The 16,699-nt window shown below is 40.6% G+C and overlaps 1 pseudogene; it reads left to right on the top strand.

Moving 5' to 3' along the window:
- Positions 1-6,699: 6,699 nt before the first annotated feature.
- Positions 6,700-8,968, top strand: LOC700880 (serine/threonine-protein kinase tousled-like 2 pseudogene; annotated as a pseudogene).
- The last annotated feature ends 7,731 nt before the right edge of the window (positions 8,969-16,699 follow it).

Raw genomic sequence — 16,699 nt, 5'->3', positions numbered from 1 at the left:
TTAGAAGAGCAGTCAGATGCTATCAAAGGCTGTGAAGAACTTTAACCGTGAAACAACAGGGAGTTAGTTTAGTAGGTAATGATGAGGAAATAATACTCAGAATATAGACATTAAAATCACTGACATGACTTTACCACAGAAGTCATAGGGTTATACTCTCTGAAAATGCATTTTTCCACTTATTTATATGAGAAAATGAGTGGGGAAAATAGTACTTTCTGTTATGTGTGTTAGTTTTGTCAGGGGCTTTTGGTTTGACTTCTTATATTTCAGTGTCCTTTTAGGATACACACACACACTTACACAATAGAAGTATAATGTATATGGTGAACTCATTTACAGTACATAACAGTTTTCCATCTTAGTTTTCCTACCCTTACCTCACCATTTTTAACAACTACTTAAAATTTCTCAACAATCATTTATCTACAATATTTTATCTACACCTACCAATGGCTCACTTTTAGGTAGTTTCCCATATTTTTACTCTTACAAATGAACATTATTGAGGTACACCTTTGAGCATATACCTTTCTACGCTTGTCCAAGTTTTTTCTCTCTCTCCCTTTTTTTTTCCCCCATCTGCACAGACACACAACCACCAAGTTGTCTTCAAATTAATTTCTCAGAGTCTACTCTCTGGATAATAGGGGTTCTAATGAAATTGACTCCAGGAAGTCTGTATGGATTTCATTCCCATTCAAAGTTTGGAAATGTGACAGCTGGGTGGGGTGACTAATGCTTGTAATCCCAGCACTTTGGGAGGCCAAGGTGGGAAGAATGCTTGAGCTTAGGAGTTCAACACCAGCCTGGGCAATATGGTGAAACCCTTTCTCTACAGAAAATACAAAAAATTAGCCGGGCATGGTGGTGCACTGTAATCTCAGTTACTTGGGAGGCTGCGGTGGGAGAATCACCTAAGCCTGGGAAGTTTAGGCTGCAGTGAGCTGTGATTGTGTCATTGCACTCTAGCCTAGGTGACAGAAAGTCCCTGTCTCAAAAACAAAAGAAAAAGTTCGGAAATGTGGGCCCACCATTGCCACAGTGGGTGCTGTTCTTTTTTTTTGTTGTTAAAAAAATTCCAACCTTACTAATATGACATGATAAAATAGTTCTTAAACATTTTAATTTCTAAATTTTCTACAGACATTGAACCATTTAAAAATATTGATTACACCTCACTTTCTTGATGTTGGCTTATATCAGTAGGCTCACTTTAACTGAGGTGCTCATCATTTTATAATAGCTAGTCATGGAAGATTATTAAGATTTTCTTGGTTTATGTGCTCTCACCAATCTAAGTACATAGTTTACCTTTTTACAGGAACAATGGAAACTTGTTTTTTTTACTTTATGAACAACATATCAACAGGATAGTCTTTCTCATTTCTGGGAGGTATACTTTAAAATTTGTCTATGGGAATATATATATTTTTTAAGTTTTCAAATTATTTCAAGCTTTTAAGTAATTTTGGCTGTGTGCAGTGGCTCACGCCTGTAATCCCAACACTTTGGGAGGCCAAGGCAGGCACATCACGAGGTCAGGAGATCGAGACCATCCTGGTATCACGGTGAAACCCCGTCTCTACTTAAAACAAAACAAAACAAAACAAAAAAATTAGCTGAGCGTGGTGGTGGGTGCCTATAGTCTCAGCTACTCGGGAGGCTGAGGCAGGAGAATGGTGTGAACCTGGGAGGTGGAACTTGCAGTGAGCCAAGGTCGCGCCACTGTACTTCAGCCTGGGCAACAGAGTGAGACTTCGTCTCAAACAAAACAAAACAAAACAAAAAAAACTTTTAAGTAATTTTTTCCCCCTGCAATTGGTATGCAATTTTAACATTAAGATTAGAAATGCTCATTATAATTTTTAAACGCTTTGGTAGTTTAAATTTTATATTCCATGTGAAGTATATTTATTATGTGAGGTAAACATTTACACATACCATGTGATCTACAGAGAGAACCACTTACCCCAACACCATTTATTAAATAGGCCTATTTCTCTCTACTTTGAAATGTCATAGTGATGGTTAATTTTATATGTCAACTTGACTGGGTTGTGGAGTGCCCAGATGCTTGGTCTGACATTCTTCTGGGTATATCTGTGAGGGGGTATTGGATGACATTAACATTTAAATCAGTAGACTAAGTAAAGCAGATGAACGTGGGTGGGACTCATCCAATTGATTGAAGGCCTGAATAGAACAAAAGTGCCAACACCCCTGAGTAAGAATTCCTACCAGTGACCTTCAAACTGGACATCAGCTTTTTCCTGCCTTTAGACTCAATTGAAACATTAGCTTTTCCTGGGTCTTGAGCCTTCAGATTGGAACAATACTCCCAGTCCTCCTGGGCCTCGAGTTTGCTAACTCAACCTGCAGATCTTGGGACTTGCTAGCCTCCATAATCATGTGAGCCAATTCCTTATCATAAAGCTCTGTCTATATGTACATCTTATTGGTTCCATTTTTCTGGAAAACTGACATAGCCACCATTATCACATACTGAATTCTTACATGATCTTAGGCCTTTACATATATTTTTTTTCAGACTCTGAAATACTTAGTTTATTCTAGCCGTTAAAGATGCATCTTTGCCCCAGTGCGGTGGCTCACGCCTGTAATCCTAGCAATTTGGGGGGCCGAGGTGGGTGGATCACCTGAAGTCAGGAGTTCAAGACCAACCTGGCCAACATGGTGAAACCTTCTCTCTACTAAAAATACAAAAATTAGCTAGGCGTGGTGGTACGTGCCTGTAGTCTTAGCTACTCGGGAGGCTAAGACACAAGAATCGCTTGAACCCAGGAGATGGAGGTTCCAGTGAGCTGAGATCATGCCACTGCACTCCAGCCTGGGCGACAGAGCGAGACTGTCTCAAAAAACAACCAAAAAAAAAAGATCTCTAGTTAAGCTTTGGTCTGTATCTTCACAAAATTCTCGACCCCCCTCATTATTTCACATAAAATTTACATTTGTTCTAGCAGCAGTACAAAAGATTTGAAAATACAGAACGTTGTTGAGAATTTGTTTGGAATGTTGTGACATAATGTGCATAATTTTTTTTTGTTCAAAAAAATGATTAGTTCCTGTTACTTGCTTTTTGTTTCGTTTTGTTGTTGTTGTTGTTGTTTGTGTTTTTGAGACAGAGTCTCGCTCTGTCACCAGGCTGGAGTGCAGTGGCGTGATCTTGGATCACTGCAACCTCCGCCTCTTGGGTTCAAGCGATTCTTCTGCCTCAGCCTCCCGAGTAGCTGGGACTACAGGCACATGCCACCATGCCAAGCTAATTTTTGTATTTTTAGTAGAGACCGGGCTTTACCATGTTGGCCAGGATGGTCTTGATCCCTTGACCTCGTGATTGGCCCACCTCGGCCTCCCAAAGTGCTGGGATTATAGGTATGAGCCACTGCGCCCGGCCACTATTTGCATTTTTTAAGGTGTCATTCAATAAACTTATAGTTTCCTTTACATAGCCTGCACATTTAATTCTATATGTTTTTTAGAACATGTAAACATCTTGACCAAGTTTTATAGTTTCCTTCACATAGACCACACATTTATTTAATTCTAGATATTTTTTAGCACATGGAAGCATCTTGATCAAGCTTGTCTAACCTGTGGCCCATGGGCTGCATGTTGCCCAGGATGGCTTTGAATGCAGCCCAGCACAAATTTGTAAACTTTCTTAAAACATCATGTGTAGGGAGACCCCCTGAAACTGTTGCTACGGAATAAAAGATGAAATGCTTCTGATTATTGTAAATTCAAAATTGCATGCGGGATTGTGTAAAGACCATGCCAGGTTGGACTGTCAGAATGAGCCAACAGCGTGTGATGTGCTTCCCCCTGCAGAGAGCCTATGAATGGACGCGCAGTCAGGGAGGTTTCACAACACCAAGATTCCTATCCCGGAAAAGCAGATGTTTATAGCTGTGGGAATGGAATGCGACCCTCGTGGAAAACCTATAAACAGGCGCATGGGGGGCATCTGTCCATATGGATAAGATAGGGCTATAAATGCCCTTATCTTGCCGTGGCTCTTCTAGGCCTCTTTAGGGTTCATACTCCCTTCTGAGAATTTCTGGTCTAACTGATTGTCTAACTTCAGGTCCTGTTTCTGTGAATTGTTTGTAACCAGCTTTTGCTGCAACTGCTACTGTTGATTAATATCTTGCTAATCATAGGTTATGGAAAGACCGTGTTCCTGTTTTAAGGCTCTGTTAGAAATTAAACTTCACCTCCTGTTTCTATGAACTGTTTGTAATGAGCTTTTGCTGTAACTGTTACTGCTGTTCCTGTTTTAAGGCTCTGTTGGAAATTACTGATGCACACACTATGTTGTAAATTCTTATCTCTGTATACTGTACTTCTCTGTACAGATGTTATGTTAAAGAATTACTTCATCCCCATGTGACCATCTCACCACATAATCAAATAACCCTAAATCCCTCACTAACGTACCCCCGCCCTCACTAAACTCAATAATAAATGCTGGCATATCCAGGGCATTGTTGGCACCACGGGACCAGAAGGCTGTGACCCCCCTGGACCCAGCTTTCACTATTTTGTGTGTGTCTGTTATTTCTCGACCTGCCGATCCGCCTGGGAGCAAAGAGAGAGCCCCGTTGCATTGCGGACTGCTGGCCAGTTACCACAATAATTATGAGCTTTTTTTGTGTGACTTTTATTTTTTTTAGCTCATCACCTGTCATTAGTGTTAATGTATTTCATGTGTGGCCAAAGACATTTTTTTCTTCCATTGTGGCCCAGGGAAGACAAAAGATTGGACACCCCTGATCAAGATTGGACACCCCTGATCTTGACTATATTATTATAATGAATATAACAGAGGTATTTTATTAATATGTATTTAATACATGTATATTTACTACTGAAGATTCTCGTGGTACATAGTTCAGTGAAGAGATTATCACAAAGCATCATGCCTTTTGTAAAAATGTCAGACTTTGCACTTAAAGTGAATGGAGAGGATGAATCATTTCTTTTAGATTATGTTTTCTGATTTTTTTTTTTGTTTGTTTAATATATATGTAATTTTTCCAAGTTGGTATATTTTGCAACCTGGGAAAAAAACAGTCATGGAGATGACACTTTAATTGTTGGTCTCGTTTTCAGCTTTATTTAAATGTTTTTTCTGTGTTCACAAGTGAAATTGATAAACAGTTTGTGGTAGCTTTCTACGTAGACAAAGGCTGTTATTTAAGATGACTCCAGACCATGTCCATTGTTTGATTCTGAAGGGGCAAGGCCTCCAGGGAGAGGAGATTAATTTGAGCAGCACCAACTTATTACAACTTTTGGAATGATTGCTACCGAGTGTCTACAGTGGCTCATGGGACACTAAATTCAGCAATGTGATGATTTGGGCCTCTGACGACACAGGGAGGGGAAGGCATAGCCCCTTGTGTGGGGCTTATGTTGTCTTCAGCTTCTGGGGGAGCTGATTACTGAGGCTCCAGTCTTCAGCCTTTATCCTTTGGAGAACTGGTTCTGGGCATAGAACTGGTTCTGGGCAGAGAACTGGAAAGGAAGTTTGTGCACAATTGGAATTGGTTTGAGGGGAGTTCGGTGGTATTTAGTGGTTAGAAAAGGTGAGATTAGCTTATAGTAGATGAGATCCAAAACTCCAAATGACTGTCATTTGTGTCCATTAGCATCTTGGGTTTTCAAGCCTGTCCTGGATGTAGGTAAAGGCCTTTGATGATAGGCTGTGCTCCAGGATCAGGGTTGAAGAGGGAGTAAGGGTAGGGACTGGGACTGAGCAGTGGGTTGGCTGTGGTTGCATTTGTTGCTTTCTTTGAGGAAAGCTCCCTGTGTAAGTGGCCAAGTATGTTCAGTAAAATGTGTAGGCCTTAATTCCAGAAGAACTGCATCTCTGCAGCTGTCTATACTGGGGAGTGAGGCTCTTGAATGTGATTGAAGAGTTGTTAAAGGCCATCTAGTAAGAGCTGGACTGAGAGGTGTGAACAGTCCATAGTAAAGCACACTGTTCAAGAGCACGGACTTTGGAGTCAGTGAGGCCTGCATATACATCCACCACACTTAACACATATGTGACTGGACAAGTAATTTAACTACTGAAAACCTCAGTTTCTTCCTTTCTAAATGTGAATGGTAGTAGTACCTACTTTGTGGGGTTATTCTGAGAGTTAAATAAGATAACCAAGGAAATCCTAAATATATTCATCCAACCAATAGGTATAAGTCATTTTCATAGTTGCTTAGGAGTTATTTCTAAATGAAACAGACAAAACTCTCTGCTTTTATAGAACTTATTTTCTAGTGGGGCAATAAATATAAAAAGTTACCATGACTTCCACAATGGCAGGATGAGGACCTCTGTAGACCTACTTCTCAGTAAAGTGAGCATAACTGATGAAAATTATATAGGTCTTTGGGATCCCAGAGCACCTTTAGTCCCTGGAGACGCTCTGCCAGCCAGAAGTGATGGAAGAATTGTATAGCCTGGACCCACAACGGCAGGAATTATTGGAGGCCAGGTTTACTACAGTAGGTGTTAGTAAGGAAAACTAGAAAAGAAGAGGAAAAAACAATAAATCGATGCAAGAAGAAATAAATATATTGCAAAACAGAAGAATGGGAAATATTCAAGAGTTGGAAAATCAGGAAACAAAAGGCGAAATGAAGGAGAGTACATCAGATATAACGAAAGGGACCACTTAATAGTGAGTCTTCCAACCAGAGCTTATGCAGTGTGGGATCCTTGAGTGATAAAGAAGTAGAGACTCCTGAGAAAAAGCAGAATGACCAGCGAAAGCTGAAAAGAAAAGCTGAACCATATGAAACTAGCCAAGGGAAAGGCACTACTAGGGTACATAAAATTAGTGATTACTTTGAGTTTGCTGGGGGAAGCGGGCCAGGAACCAGCCCTGACAGAAGTGTTCCACCAGTTGCACAATTCTCACCGCAACATTCCTTATCCAGTCCCTTACTGCGATGCCTAGAGCAGCCCCTCTGTGGTTTAGATGGCAGCGCCACAAAGGAGGTGATGGAGGAGCAGTCTGCTCTGCCAACAGCCTCATGTCAGCAATGATAACAAAACCTCGGCTTGACACAGAGCAGCTGGCACAAAGGGGAGCTGGCCTCTGCTTCACTTCTGTTTCAGCTCAGCAAAACAGTCCCTCATCTACGGGATCTGGCAACACGGAGCATTCCTGCAGCTCCCAAAAACAGATCTCCATCTGGCACAGACAGACCCAGTCCGACCTCACAATAGAAAAAATATCTGCACTAGAAAACAGTTAAGAATTCTGACTTAAGAAGGAGGGAAGAATAGATGATTTATTAAGAGCCAACTGTGATTTGACACAGATTGATGAACAGCAAAAGATGCTACAGAGATACAAGGAAGATTAAATAGATGTGTGACAATGAGCAAGAAAGTCCTTATAGAAAAGTCAAAAAGAGAAGATGGAATGCAGAGATAAGAGCATGCAAGACCACTTGAGTTTGGACCACTTTTCTACTGTCTGACAAGGGACCTCTTTTACTGAACAGTGGACAGATGGTTATGCTTTTCAGAATCTTATCAAGCAACAGGAAAGGATAAATTCACAGAGGGAAGAGATATACAATGGAAAATGTTAGCAAAACAGAAACCTCCTGCAATGAGTCAGGACCCTTCTGCAACCAGTGAGCAGAAACAGCGGAAAAGCAAGACCAATGGAGCTGAAAATGAAACGTTAACATAGCAGAATACCATGAACAAGAAGAAATCTTCAAACTCAGGTTAGGTCATCTTAAAAAGGAGGAAGCAGAGATCCACGCAGAGCTGGAAAGGCTAGCAAGGGTTAGAAATCTATATATCAGGGAACTAAAAAGGATACATAATGAAAATAACTCACAATTTAAATATCACCCAACACTAAATGACAGATATTTGTTGTTACGTCTTTTGGGTAGAGGAGGTTTCAGTGAAGTTTACAAGGCATTTGAACTGACAGAGCCAAGATACATAGCTGTAAAAATTCACCAGTTAAATAAAAACTGGAGAGGAGAAAAAGGAGAATTACCACAAGCGTGTATGTAGGGAATACCGGATTCATAAAGAACTGGATCATCCCAGAATAATTAAGCTGTATGATTACTTTTCTCTGGATACTGATTCGTTTTGTACAGTGTTAGAATACTGTGAGGGGAATGATCTGAACTTCTATCTGAAACAGCACAAATTAATGTCACAGAAAGAGGCCCGGTCCATTATCATGCAGATTGTGAATGCTTTAAAGTACTTAAATAAAAGAAAACCTCCCGTCATACACTATAACCTCAAACCAGGGAATATTCTTTTAGTAAATGGTACAGCGTGTGGAGAGAGAAAAATTACAGAGCTTGGCCTTTTGAAGATCATGGATGATAGCTACAATTCAGTGGGTGGCATGGAGCTAACATCACAAGGTGCTGGTACTTATTGCTGTTTACCACCAGAGTGTTTTGTGGTTGAGAAAGAACCACCAAAGATCTCAAAGGTGATGTGTGGTCGGTGGGTGTGATCTTCTATCAGTGTTTTTCTGGAGGGAAGCCTTTTGGCCATAACCAGTCTCAGCAAGACATCCTGCAAGAGAATACTATTTGTAAAGCTGCTGAAGTGCAGTTCCCACCAAAATGAGTAGTAACACTTGAAGCAAAGGCGTTTATTCCACGACGCTTGGCCTACCGAAAAGAGGACCCCATTGATGCCCAGCAACTGGCGTGTGACCCCCTACTTGCTGCATCGTATCTGAAAATTGGTCTCTGTGAGTAGCCCTGCTGGAGCTGCTATTGCATCAACCTTTGGGGCGTCCAATAGCAGTTCTTCGAATTGAGACCGACTCCAAGGTCACAGACTGTTCAACACGCACAAAGTGGACAAATGGCATTTAGCAGCAGATTTGGAACATAGCAATTTTGAATGGATCTGAGGAAACCTGAACCAGGTGCTTATTTTCTTGCTTTTTTTCCCATCCATTGAGCATGACTGCATGAATTCTTTTTAAGGAGACACCATGGGCAGCTCTGGACAGGCCTGGTAGGAAAAGGCCCCGCCCAAGGTTCTGGTGTCAGTGGCCACTGTGTGTGGCTGCTCTGACTGAGGAAAAAATTAAAAAGAAAAACTGGTTCCGTGTACTGTGAATTTGAAAACATGCAGACTCAGGGGGGTCCCTGATACAGTGCTTCAGATGAAGAATGTGGACTTGAAAATACAGACTAGATGACTGGGTGCGGTGGCTTACGCCTGTAATCCCAGCACTTTGGGAAGCTGAGGCAGGCGGGTCACAAGGTCAGGAGATCGAGACCATACTGGCTAACACGGTGAAACCCTGTCTGTACTAAAAATACAAAAAAATTAGCCAGGCGTGGTGGTGGGCACCTATAGTCCCAGCTACTCAGGAGGCTGAGGCAGGAGAATGGTGTGAACCCAAGAGGCAGAGCTTGCAGCGAGCCGAGATCATGCCACTGCACTCCAGCCTGGGCGACAGAGCGATACTCCATCTCAAAAAAAAAACAAAAAGAAAAAAAGAAAAAAGAAAAAAAAAAAGAAAGAAAGAAAATACACACTAGTCCCGTGTCTATATTTAAACTTGTTCTTTTCTTTTAATAAAGTTTAGGTAACATCTTCTGAAAAGCTTGTAGCACAAAGGCTGAGCTGCAGATGGTGTTTGACTTTGGAGGAAAAAAAATGCTGTTGCCTGTTAAAGGCACTAGAGTTAGTGTTTTATCCCTAAATAATTGCAATTTTTAAAAACATACAGATTCCCTCACCCCTTTTTTATTTTTGAAAGAATACATTTGGTTGTAAAGTGAAACCCGTATTAGCAAGTACATGGCAATGTTCATTCCAATCAGATGCAGCTTTCTCCTCCGTCTGGTCTCCTGTTTGCAATTGCTTCCCTCGTCTCAGTAGGGAAAAAATGAGTGGGAGTACTGAGATGTGTGGGTTTTTGCCATTGGACAAAGAATGAGGTTAGAAGACTGCAACTTGGAGTCTCTCTAGGTTTTCAACTGTTTCTTCACAATTTGAACACTTGATGGTGGTCCCTTTTAATTTATTTGAAATGCTATTTTTTTAAAAAATAAAGGTTCATCCATGCAAAAAAAAAAAAGAAAAGAAAATCAAATAGGTCTTTGGAAGTGGTTCTTAGGGAATACAGCAACTAAGCACTACTTATTCAAGAAAATTTAAAAGTCATTAGGAATAGTGAGTATCTGTAGTATTTGAACCACAACTAGTTCCACCCCGTCTTCCTCCCAGGTCAATATGACAAACTCTAGGTGGGTGCAGCCAAGAAAACAGAGCTCCCTTGCCTCCCAGCTCCCATTTGAGGGCAGTGGCATCTACATGGGAGGGGCAGACTGCTAGTATTTCTTATACATCTACAAGTTGTTTAAGAGGCTAAATTGCAGGTCAGTACAGCTGAGGAGAATTCCAGGACTCCCTTCCACCCAGACCCCATTCACTTGACACAGGCTCTATCTCAGGCATGGTGTCCTGAGAATATAGGGGTCCAGTTACCCTTACTTTGACTCAGTAGGGTGGAGGTTCCAAGCCAGAAGAGGAAAGCCAAGAAGACCATCACCTTCCTACCCTCCCTACCCAGCACCCTTCTCCTAAAACATGGATGCTAGAAATAATCATTCCTAGAAATAATTACTCCACCCTAGCCTCTGGGGCATGGCTCAGAGATTTCATCGAATGGGGAAAACAATTCGTAAAATCAAGAGGTCAAAAGCTCTGCTAATGCACTGACGTTATTTGAATGAGTGTACAGGAAAGGTCAAATCTAAGGGCACTCAAAAACAAGATTTTGATGGAAAACAAGAAGCTGACAGCTTCAGTGAGAGATCCAAGCTAAACATAGGCCACATATTTACCAGAGGTGAACCAAGGAAAGAGATGACTAATCATAGGCCCCCGTGGTGTCAGAACAAACCTCCAATACTGACCTCAAAGGCTGTTCCTGTAGGAAGGCTTGTGTGGCAAATTGTGGTTACATGTGGTTAATTTTAGCTTTGAACATGGTAGTGGTTACCCATCACTTACCCCCAGCAGCTTTGTATGTGTTCCTGAAGCAGCTTGCAGAGGCCAGGATAGGCATTAGGGCCCTGTTCTGCAAATATTGGGGAACCGTGCTTTAGTCACTGATTGCTCCTTCTGATCATGGAGGTGCAGACACGGAGGTATAAACACAGAGGTGAGCAGCTATTGCAACTCATTGCCATTGTTGCAAGCCCTTGCCCTTATTCACTGGAGAGATGCTCTTTTGATTTAATGAATTACTTTTCCCCTGTCCCTCATCCCCACCTCCTTGGCAAAATGTCTCAGCCACGCTCAGAGCCTAGGGTGGAGAAAGTGAAATGGTTCTTTCTAGTGCAATTGTTTTAGATGAAGTGAGTTCCTGGGGATTTAAAGACTTGGTGCTTTTCCCCTTCATTTCTCTCTCTCTCTCTCTCTCTCTCTCTCTCTCTCTCTCTCTCTCTCTCTCTCTTTTTTTTTTTTCCATTTTGGGAACCAGAAATGTAAGGACTGGGACCTTTGGCAACCACATATACGGAAAAATTTAGACAGTTGCCATGCATGCCCAGGAAAAGGTCCAGGCTTAGAAATGAACTCAGAAGAGCCTCAGTTTACATCTCAGGCTAATCTTTAGTATGCAGACACCCTGTAACTATTTTTTTAAACTAAATGAATGAGAACAAAAAGCCTAGCAGAATCTGATCTCCAGAGATACCACACCATAAATTTCAAATGTCCAGTTTTCAACAACAACAAAAAAATCACAAGGTGAATAAAGAAAGTATGACTAATTGAAAGCAAAAAAGAAAAGAAACTGCCCCTGAAAAAGACCAGACTGTGGGTTTACCAGACAAATTAAAAACACTGTCTTAAAGATGTTTAAAGAGTTAAAAGATGATGTGGACAGTCAAGAAAACTATAAACAAAATGGAAACATCAATAAATATAGAGAAAAATTCTGGAGCTGAAAAGTACAACAAATTTGCTAGAGGGATTTAAAAGCATATTTGAGCAAGCAGAAGAATGAGTGAATTTGAAGATAGGGTCATTGAAATCAAATTTAAGGAACAGAAATAAAAAAGACTGAAGCTGGGCATGGTGGCTTATGACTATAATCCCAGCACTTTGGGAGGCTGAGGCAGGCAGATCACCTGAGGTTAGGAGTTTGAGACTAGCCTGGCCAACATGGTGAAACTCTGTCTCTACTAAAAATACAAAAATTAGCCATACATGGTGGTGTGTGCCTGTAATCCCAGCTATTTGGGAGGCTGAGGCAGGAGAATCACTTGAACCCAGGAGGTAGAGGTTGTAGTGAGCCAAGATCACACCACTATACTCCAGCCTGGGGAACAGACCAAGACTCAGTCTCAAAAAAAAAAGTCTGAAAAAATAAATGAACAAAGCCTATGAGACGTGTGGGACACCATCAAGTGGATGAATATATGCATTGTTCGGAGTGCCAGATAGAGAAAGCATAGAGATAATTTGGAGAAATAATTGGTGAAACATTATAAAATTTGATGAAATATATGAATATAAACCTAGAAGAAACACAATAAACTTCACGTAATATAAAATTAAAGAGGCCCACAATGAGGCACATTATAATCAAACTGTCAAAGGCCAAAGACAAAGTTTTAGAGCAGCAAGAAAGAAGCAGCATATACATAACATACATACATACAGGCTATCCTCAATAAAGTTATTAGCAGACTTCTTATCAGATCTTGGAGACCAGAAGGCAGTGGGTTGAAATGTTCAAAATGCTGAAGGGAAAAAAAAATCTGTCAGCAAACAATTCTGTATTTGGTAAAGTTTTCTGTCAAAAGTGAGGCTGAAATTAAGACATTCCTGGATAAACAAGAGCTGATGGAGTTTGATAGCAGTAGACCTGCCCTGCAAGAAAGCTAAAAAGAGTCCTTCAGGTTGAACTGAAAGGACACTAGACAGAAACTAATGCCATAAAAGCAATGAAGATATCTGATAAAGGGAAATGCACAGGCAGTTGTAATACAAAGATGTATTACTGTAACTTTGGTTGGTAATTCCACTTTTTGATGATTTTTACATGATTTGAGAGACTAATGCATAAAAAGGATTTGTGTCTCTGGACACAATGTATAACAAGGTCATTTTGTGACATCAATAATTTAAAAAGTGGTGGGGACAGCGCTATGTAGGAGCCAAGTTTTTTTGTGTGTGTTGTTGAGGTTAAGCTAGTATAAATTTAATTTACAGTGTTATGACTTTAGGATGTTAAATGTAACAAAGAAAACAGCTATAGAGAATACACACAAAAAGAAATGAGAAGGGAATTAAAAGATTTAGTACCAAAAATCTACTAAAAAGAAAAGAACTGTAATTCAGGAAATGAGGGGAAAAAATGCTGTAAGACATAGAAAACAAAAGCACAATGATAGATGTAGATCCTTCATTTTTGGTAATTACTTTAAAGGTAAATGGCTTAAATGCTTCAAAAGAGAGATTGGCAGAACGGATTAAATAAAACCAAATGTGATTGAACAGTACTGTCTACAAGAGACGCAGGTTCTGATCTGTGTCCAAAGACATTAATGAGTTAAAAGTGAAAGAATGAAAAAAGATATCCCATGCAAGTTGTAAAAAGAGCAGGAGTGAGTACAGCTGCTCCTTGAACAATTGGTGGTGGGTTAGGGGCACTGACCCCCAACACAGAAACACACAAACACATGCACATGCACATAACTTTGGCCTCCCCCAAAATGTAACTGCTAGTGGCCTACTGACCAGAAGACTTACCAATAACATAAATAGCTAATTAACATGTATTATGTATATGTATTATATACTGTATTCTTACAATAAAGTAAGCTAAAGAAGATATTAAGAAAATCATAAGGAAGATAAAAATATGTTTATTCATTAAGTGCAAGTGGATCATCATTAAGGTCCTCATCCTCATTATCTTCACATTGAACAGGCCTATGAGGAGGAGGGAGAGGAGGAGTCAGTGTTGCTGTCTCAGGGGTGGCAGAGGCAGAAGAAGTGGAGAAGATGGAAGGGAGGCAGGAGAGGCAAGCATACCTGGTATAACTTTCCAGAACTACACCATAATTTCTGTCTGATGTTTTTTGCTTTTCTAAAAAGGTATCTATACAGTAACAGTCCTATTGTTTTCTTTAATTTTAGCACCTGTATTACAAAAGGGTCCATGTCATAAAAGAAGTTAAAAGCATTCTTGAATAATTGGAAACCTTCTGCCAGATTATCTAATAGCAATTTGTTTTATGACATTGTTACTTGTACGTCTTCTACGTCTTATGCCTCATAGTCAGGCTTTGGAAGTGTTCATTTCTATCAAGTCATCTTCTGTTAATTCCTCTGGTGTGATGTCTATTAGATCTTGAATTTCTCCAAGATCCATATATTGAAATCTTTACTCTCCTGCTTCCACCATCTTTTTTTTTTTTTTTTTTTTTTGCCATATCCACGATCTCTTTTATGATTTCCTTGATTGGCTCTGTCATAAATTATGTGAAGTCATATACAACATCTGGATATAGTTTTCTCCGGAAGGAATTTATTGTTTTGGGGTCAATGACTTCTATGGCTTTTTCTTTGACAGTCATGCCATCTTCAGTGCCAGTGGTGTCATGCTTCCAGTCTTTCATGATGTTCTATCAAGGTTCTTTTCCATAGCATTAACCATCCTTTCCCTGGAGTACCATTGTAATGAGGCTTAAAGTTCCTTATGCCCTCCTCATCTAGAGGCTGAATTAGAGACACTGGGGGCACATAGACCACTTTGATGTCTTCGGTGTTGAACTGATGGGGTTCTGGGTGGCCAGGGGCATGCTCAATGTCAAAGGAGCTTCAGAAGGCAGTCCCTTACTAGAAAGGTATATCCTGACTTCAGGGACAAAGCATGGATGAAACCAATCCGGAAAAAATGGTTCTCACTGTGCAGGCCTTTGTATTGTGCAACCAAAAGACTGGAAGCTGATGTTTATCTTTTCTCTTCAAGGCTGGGTGTTAGCAGTTTTATAGAAAAGGGCAGACCTAATCATAAAGCCAGCTGCATTTGCACCAAAGTAGAGGTAGCCTTTCCCTTCCTGCCTTTAATCTTGGTGTTCATTTCTCTTCCTTAGTATAACAAATGTCCCTTGTGGCACTTTTTTTTTTCTCCCCCAAAGATACTTTTGTCTACATTAAAGACCTGTTCAAGCAGATATCTTTCCTCCTCAATGATTTTCTTTCTTCCTTTTTTTGAGACAGGGTCTTGCTCTGTCACCCAGGCTGGAGTGCAGTGGAGTGGTCATGACTCACTGCAGACTTGACCTCCTGGGATCAATTGATCCTCTCACCCCAGCCCCTCGAGTAGCTGGGACTAGAGGCATGTGCCACCATGCCTGGCTAATTTTTGTATTTTTTGTAGAGAAGGAGTTTTGCCATGTTGCCCAGGCTGGTCTCGAACTCCTGGGTTCAAGGAATCTGCTTGCCTTGACTTCCCAAAGTGCTGGGATTACAGATGTGAGCCACTGCGCCGAACCCTCAGTGATTTTCTTAATGGCATCTGGGACCTTGTCTGCTGCCTCTTGGTCAGCAGAAGCAGATACTTCTGTTATTGTGACATTTTTATTTTTTATTGTTTACATTTTTCGAGACAAGGTCTCACTGTCACCCAGGCTGGAGTCCAGTGGCATGATCACAGCTTACTTGCAGCCTTGACCCCCCTGGCTCAAACAATCCTCCCACCTCAGCTTCCCAAGCAGCTAGGACTACAGGGTCATGCCACCACACCTGCCTTTTTTTTTTTTTTTTTTTTTTTTTTTGTAGAGACAGGGTTTTGCCATGTTGCCCAGACTGGTCTTGAACTCTTGGGCTCAAGCAGTCTGTCCACTTCTGCCTCCCAAAGTGCTGGGATTACAGGCATGAGCCACTGTGCCCTGCCTAGAAATTTCTAATGCCAAACATCTTTCTAAAACTATCAAGCCATTCTTTGCTGGCTTTAAATTCTCCAGCTTTAAATCCTTCATGTTTTTGTTTGTTTGTTTGTTTTTGCTCTAAGTTGTCATATAACTTCACTATTTCTCAAATTGGATTAGAGTCTATAGGTATGCCTTATGGCAATCCTGAAGCCACATAAAAAATGCATTTTCAATATGAGATTACAAGGTATTTTGCTAAAAGTGCAAAGGTTTTGCGCCTGTGGCACAGCTGCAGTGACAGCTTCATAAATTTTCTTTTTCTACAGTGGTTCTTACACTGAATTCAATTATCTTGAAATAGTGGGTAACCACAGCTGCAGACCTCAATCTACAGTACATATTAAGCAATCCGTCTTTTTCTTGTAATATCATGACTTTTCTCTGCATCTTGGGAGCACTTCCAGCATCACTAGTGGCACTTCATATGGGTCCAATAGTGTTATTCAGTGTTTATGGAAATGCACTAAAAATGATGAAAAATATGTGAAAACTGTAAGAGATTACTTTTACTGTCATATGCAGTTTACTGGAGAAATGAACTGCTCACACAGAGATGATTAGCTTTACATGATATTTTAAGTGGATACTTCAGCTCACCACAATAGCAACAGGACTTGGCTGTGAAATTATTATAGTAGTATACTATATACTACAGGTAATTTTATGCAGTTATGATTTAATACTACCTCTTCACGTC

This window comes from Macaca mulatta, chromosome 9 (assembly GCF_049350105.2).
Source record: "Macaca mulatta isolate MMU2019108-1 chromosome 9, T2T-MMU8v2.0, whole genome shotgun sequence".
NCBI classification, from domain to species: Eukaryota; Metazoa; Chordata; class Mammalia; order Primates; family Cercopithecidae; genus Macaca; species Macaca mulatta.
The sequence above is the reverse complement of the archived record's forward strand: the minus strand, read 5'-3'. Positions and strand labels throughout refer to the sequence as shown.